This window comes from Octopus bimaculoides, chromosome 13 (genome assembly GCF_046866305.1).
Source record: "Octopus bimaculoides isolate indiv1 chromosome 13, ASM4686630v1, whole genome shotgun sequence".
Classification (NCBI taxonomy): Eukaryota; Metazoa; Mollusca; class Cephalopoda; order Octopoda; family Octopodidae; genus Octopus; species Octopus bimaculoides.
In genome coordinates, this window is record NC_142940.1 from 39,243,255 (window position 1) to 39,249,358 (window position 6,104).

Genomic DNA, 6,104 nt, shown 5'->3' on the forward strand with positions numbered 1-6,104 from the left:
ATAGAATATGTACCAAGCTTAAAAAACAAGGTACTGTGGTTGATTCATTTGACTAAAATTCTCTAAGGTGCTGCCCCAATATAGCTGCTGTCTAATGGCTAAAACAAGTAAAAAACAAAAATATGTTAAACAAAAATGAACGAAGAGAAATATCTTAGAGTGACCAGTGGCATGTATATGAACAACATAAGCAAATATGGATATGGACAAAATCTCCTAGGCATAATTCTTCAGACAAAGAAGTGGATGCTCCATACAGAGTTAAATGGAAACTCCTGGAACAATCTAGACCACACTTCAAAGGGAGCAGTTGATGCAAACTTTGTTTCGCTGAGATGATAAGGATCCTAAAAAATCTACTTGATCTGGAAGTCTTCTTAAATAACAAAAGTGAACTGTTTAGCCAGTGTCCGCATGAGAGAAAATCTGTGTTGACAAAATGGACTTCCCAGCTTGCTGACTAGTGAACAGTAATCATATATAAACAAACTATTTTTGGACACAACTAGAATTGTTCAAAGGTAATGAGCTCCATTTTGCCCAGAACGGGTTATTGCTTCTAAGAATTTCATTTCTAATTTTTTTCACAACCTTGCTGGCCAAGACTGTATTCTTTTCTCATTAGCCATGATGTTTTATGCCTCTAGCCAGCAGGTCTGGTGAGTTGCCAAATTTGCTAAGAGCAATAACAGATGGGAAACGAAAGGTCATTTTCTGACTGACCATAACCAACAATTACATAAAATATTTTTGCTCAAAAAATAAAGGTTTTCAGAGTGTACTTTTTTTCTGAACTTATATCTATCTATCTATCTATCTATCTATCTATCTATCTATCTACATATACATATACAAATACATACATACATACATATACATTTATATGTATATATACGTATATGTATACGCAAGCATCCATGTGTATAAGTACATGCATATAGGTAAAGACCATCTTTAGTCATGAATGACCATGGGATTCCACTTAGAAAGTTTCCCTGTGAGGCACAAGTCTGAGCAAGGTTGTTTATGGAAGACCAGTAGTCACTCATGCATACCAGACTCCCCTCCCCACACCACCAATGGTATCCAAGAGAAAGGCAAAAGCCGATACAGATTGGCACCAGTGATGTCACAACTCATTTTACAGCTGAGTGAACTGAAGCAACGTGAAATAAAGTGTCTTGCTCTCTCCCTCTCTCTCTCTCCCTCTCTCTCTCTCCCTCTCTCTCTCTCTCCCTCCCTCTCTCTATCTCTCTCTCTCTCTCTCTCTCTCTCTCTCTCTCTCTCTCTCTCTATATATATATATATATATATATATATATATATATATATATATATATATACAGGGTACGATGGGTAAATCGTCACCATTTTATATTTTTAATTTCGTGCATACGCATTGTTTGTTTTTGATTTTGTTGACTACACAATATAATAGGGTCAGTTGGGCACCATCTGTGAGAAAAACAGCACCATGACACAATTCACTCTGCCAGAAATTTGGAAATGACATGCTGTACTGCTTAGCATTCGTGCTGGGAGCTCCAATATAAAAATTTCAGTGTTTGGGTGGCAATCTGAGAACAGTGCAGAGTAATCTAATGGTGATTACGAAGGTACAGCAGCTCGGAAAACTCACTCTGATCGTTCTGATAAGAAAAGAGCTCCTGAATTTGTTGGTGAGATCCAGACCATGATTGACAATGATCCCTCCAAGTCAATCAGGTCCATCACCAGGGACATGGGAGTGTCTCAGTTTCTTATCAGGCAGGTAGTATCATGAAGGCATTTGGTATTTCTCATACAAGATGAGAAAGGGCCAATTTTTATCCTAAGCAATCAAGGACAAGAGGAAAGATTCTTCTACAAATCTTTTGAACAAACCCAAACATCCTTTCCTACCAATCATGCTTTGGTTTTTCTTAGATGAGAAAAATCTCTGCTAGGATCAGATGGTGAACACACAGAACAACTGTTGGCTTACCAGGTCCCCAAAGCATGTACCGAAAGTGATAAAAATCAAACATCCAACATCATGGTGTTTGGAGTGATCACTAGTGATGGTGACATTATGCCTCCATTCATCTTCCCACACGACCTCAGACTCAACATGGAGACCTACATCAAGTGCCTGGAGGAGGTAGTGCTGCCCTGGGTCAAGAGGGTGGCTGCTGGAAGACCCTATGTCTGGCAATAGGACTCTACACCATGCCACAGAAGCTGTCAGACAATTTCTGAGACCACATCACCCCTAACACCTGGCCATCTAACTCCCCAGACCAACAACCCCTTTGATTATTATGTGTGGGGGCGCAGCTGAGCGAGAGACCAACAAAACTCCTTGTAACACCAAAGATGGACTGAAGGCAAGGATTATGGCTGCATTCACCAACTTAGGAGACTATCCAGAAGAATCGCTGGGGATTCTGAAGTCGTCTGGAGGCTGTGGTTGAAGCCAATGGTGATTTTATTGAATAAATTTACTCTTTAGTATTTCAAGATATTTTTATGTAATTTTGGTAAATGTATGTTAAAATGAGATGTCAATGTCGTATTCATTTTTGTGTAATTTAGATGACACTTTATTCACCACACTCTGTATATCTGTCTGTCTATCTATCTATCTGTCTGTCTGTCTATTTAACTATCTATCTATGTGTGTGTGTGTGTATACACACACACACACACATATATATACACATCCATATATAGATACATGTATACATACAGAGAAAAAGTGAAAGAGAGGAAAAGGGAGAAGAAGTGATATATATGCATGTGTGCTTTTGTATATATATGAATTCATGTAGGTATATATACATCAGTGTATCTTATGCATGTGTATACTTGTTAGAAAATCATGACATTTTCTCGGGAGGTGCACTTACACTGCTATGCTCTTTTTTGTCATCAGAAACATTGTAAACCAGTGATTGGCTCATTAGAAAGCTCTTACCAAATGCACTATTCTTCACTGCATAAATAGTAGACAGAAAAATCTAGAAAAGAAAATAGATCGATCCATAAATAAAATAATCCATAAACAGATCCACGAAAGGAAACAGAATGATCCAGAAAAAGGCAGTGAAATATAGGGCTCCACCGTTCTTTCCTTGTTTTATTTTTGTTTGTTTTTGTTTTGCTTTTTTTCAGCTTTGATATTATTATTATTATTATTATTTTTTTTTTTTTTTTTTGAGTGAGTATTATTTATTTACAAAATACAAATATAAACAATGTCAAGAACTTGAAATAGGATTGAACTCCTATTGGCAGCTCAATATAACTTATTTATGTGCTTGTTGTCAAACTAATTAAAGGATTAATAAAAAGAAAAACCAAAATTAATAAAACTGAAATCTCTTGTGAAACAGAGCTAATGCTCTACAAATGATGTGAACTTATGGTAGAAGGGTAGAGTGGAGGAAGAAGGGAGGTGGGTTAGAAAAATGTAGTTTATTTAAAAGAACTGAAGTTTGGTCAATTATTTTCAATAATTTCTTTCTTTCTTTCTTTCTTTTTTTGTTGCTGATTAGTAGTTTGGAATAATTTAATAAAAATTCTATTTTATGTTTCTAAATTGCTCGTCAATTTGTTTTTACAAACATTCTTACTGGCTTTTACAGTTTTGGAACATACTGCTTTAAGTTCTCAAAAGAGATTTTTGATAAGAATAAGTCGGCAGTCTTTAAAATTTTACTATCTGCCAGTGTTTCTCAAGATCAATGGAATTCTTGGATAACAAACAAACAAAGATTTCCCACTTCATTAATTTTTACAACAAACATATCTACCATTTCCACAGAATGAATGCAACAAAAAGAAAAAGAAAACGAAAGAGGAAATCTTTTAAAATAAGATAAGATACGAACACACAGCAAGACAAGTACATGCATATACTAACATATACTAACAAATATGCACACATGCACACTCACATATAAACTAAGAAGCATATCCACCCACACATACATGCACAAACAAGCTTGCACATACACACACAAGATTAGTACACACACATTTACTCATACACAAGCAAACATGCTTATCCTAACATATATTAACAAACATGCACATACCCACACACAAATAGACATTAGCGACTATGTATTCATGAAACTAAAGTTGTAATTAGAAGAAAGTGTATTCTAGACAAATATCATTTGTTGAGCAAAAAACAACAACAACATCAACAACAACATCAACAACAACAACAATAACAACAAAAATCTCGAGACTAACTTAAATTAAAATGGCTGCTCTCATCGTTGTCTTACTTCTTACGAACACTGTTTTACTCTAACGACAACACCATTGACATCTACACCATGGAAAGGGACACCACCACCACCACCACCACACATCGTCATGGCCATCACCACCACTACTACCATCACCACTACTACTATCACCACAACCAATGCTGCCAGCACTAGTCATCATCTTAGGTACCACCACCACTGCCATTGCAACCATCACCAACATCACTACCACCACTACCATCAGCAGCATGCCCCCTGACACCACTACAAAAACCCTCTCCAACATCATTACTACCAGTACCATAAGCATGAATGTCACCACTGCCACCACCATCACCACCATCAAAACAACCATCACCAACACCAATATAACCACCACCACCATGACCACCACCACCAACAACAACACAACCACCACCACCACCACCACCACCATTACTCATTCATCCATCCATCCATCAATCCATCCATCCATCCATCCATTCATTCATCTTTCCCTATCACTAATGTGTGAAATAATCATCCTTAAATATTTTCACCCCTAAATCCAACTTCATCTCTACTGACTCACCATGCCACAAACCTCAAAAATCTTCCACCTTCGTTGCAAGCTGGAGCAAATTCCTTCTATCTCTAGCAGCTGAGTGTTCACTACTAATGAGGGGCACAAATAATCCAAAACCATTTGGTCTGGTGCTCCTGTCATCTGTTAGAACATGGCAGTTGTTTGCTTCCTAGCTTGCAATATATATTTGCTCCACTGCTTGCAGATTGCATTAATAACCAGCTGGAAGAAGCTCTTCTTGGGTTTAAAAACATTAGTAACATCAAACAGCCATACTGATGTGGGGATAAACATTACTTCTCAGCATAGTTACTATTTTCATCTCTTATAGAGACGTTCTAACCCTCATTCTTTTATTCCAGTATTTTAACTGACTTCAGTCATTGGCTCTGGTCATACTGGGGCAGTGTACTCAAGGGGTATTGAGTTAATCATATCAATCATACCAATCATATTAGTTTGTTCAAAAGTTCATCATTCTGTGAAGTAAATGTCTTTGGTGTATCACCAGATCTTTTTCCGATGAGGTTAGTTGAAGACCCTTGATGAGCATGCCTCTTCAGTGTAACTTCGAAATCCCTGTAAAACCCCACTTTTGTAAAATAAATATTTGATTCTATACCATGTACTGTGTCTTATCTTCAGTCAATGTTTGTTGTTTCTTTTGTATTAGCAAATTTGTTACAATCCTTCACCTCCTCCTTATCATCATCATCATCAGCAGCAGCATCCTCATCCTCATCTTCCTCATCATCATTATCAGTATCATCAGCATCATTATCATATTTTAATGTCCATCTTCCATGCTGGTCTGCGTAGAGGAGGCACGTTGCTTAGTGGTTAGGGTGTTGGACTCATGAGCTTAAGATTGTAGTTTCGATTCCTGGACCAGGTGACATGTTATGTTCTTGAGCAACACACTTCATTTCACGTTGCTCCAGTCCACTCAGCTGGCAAAAAAATTAACAATCCTGCAATGGAACAGTGTCTCCTCCAGGTGGGGAATATATATGCCATGGAAACTGGGAAACGGGCCCTTACAAGTCTGCATGATTTGAGAACGATCTAAAATGCTAGTTTGTACAGTTCTATATTTAAGAGATGAGGAATTATGTACATTATTTACATTATTTACATTTGACAGATATTTGTCCTCATCTTGTTTGTTGTTAACACCACATTTCGGCTGATATACCCTCCAGCCTTCATCAGGTGTCTTAGGGAAATTTCAAACCTGGGTTCTCATTCCTAAGGTATTTTTCGATGTTATTATTATT

General features: G+C 37.2%; 1 long non-coding RNA gene across 3 annotated transcripts in view; it reads left to right on the forward strand.

Moving 5' to 3' along the window:
• Positions 1–5,382, forward strand: part of LOC128249319 (uncharacterized) — a 29,508-nt gene extending 24,126 nt beyond the window's left edge. For 2 of the 3 annotated variants that reach the window (XR_016244017.1, XR_016244019.1), the window contains exon 3: positions 3,627–5,382. This is a non-coding gene — a long non-coding RNA (uncharacterized LOC128249319). The other variant, XR_016244027.1, reaches the window with a different exon arrangement.
• Positions 5,383–6,104: the final 722 nt, after the last annotated feature.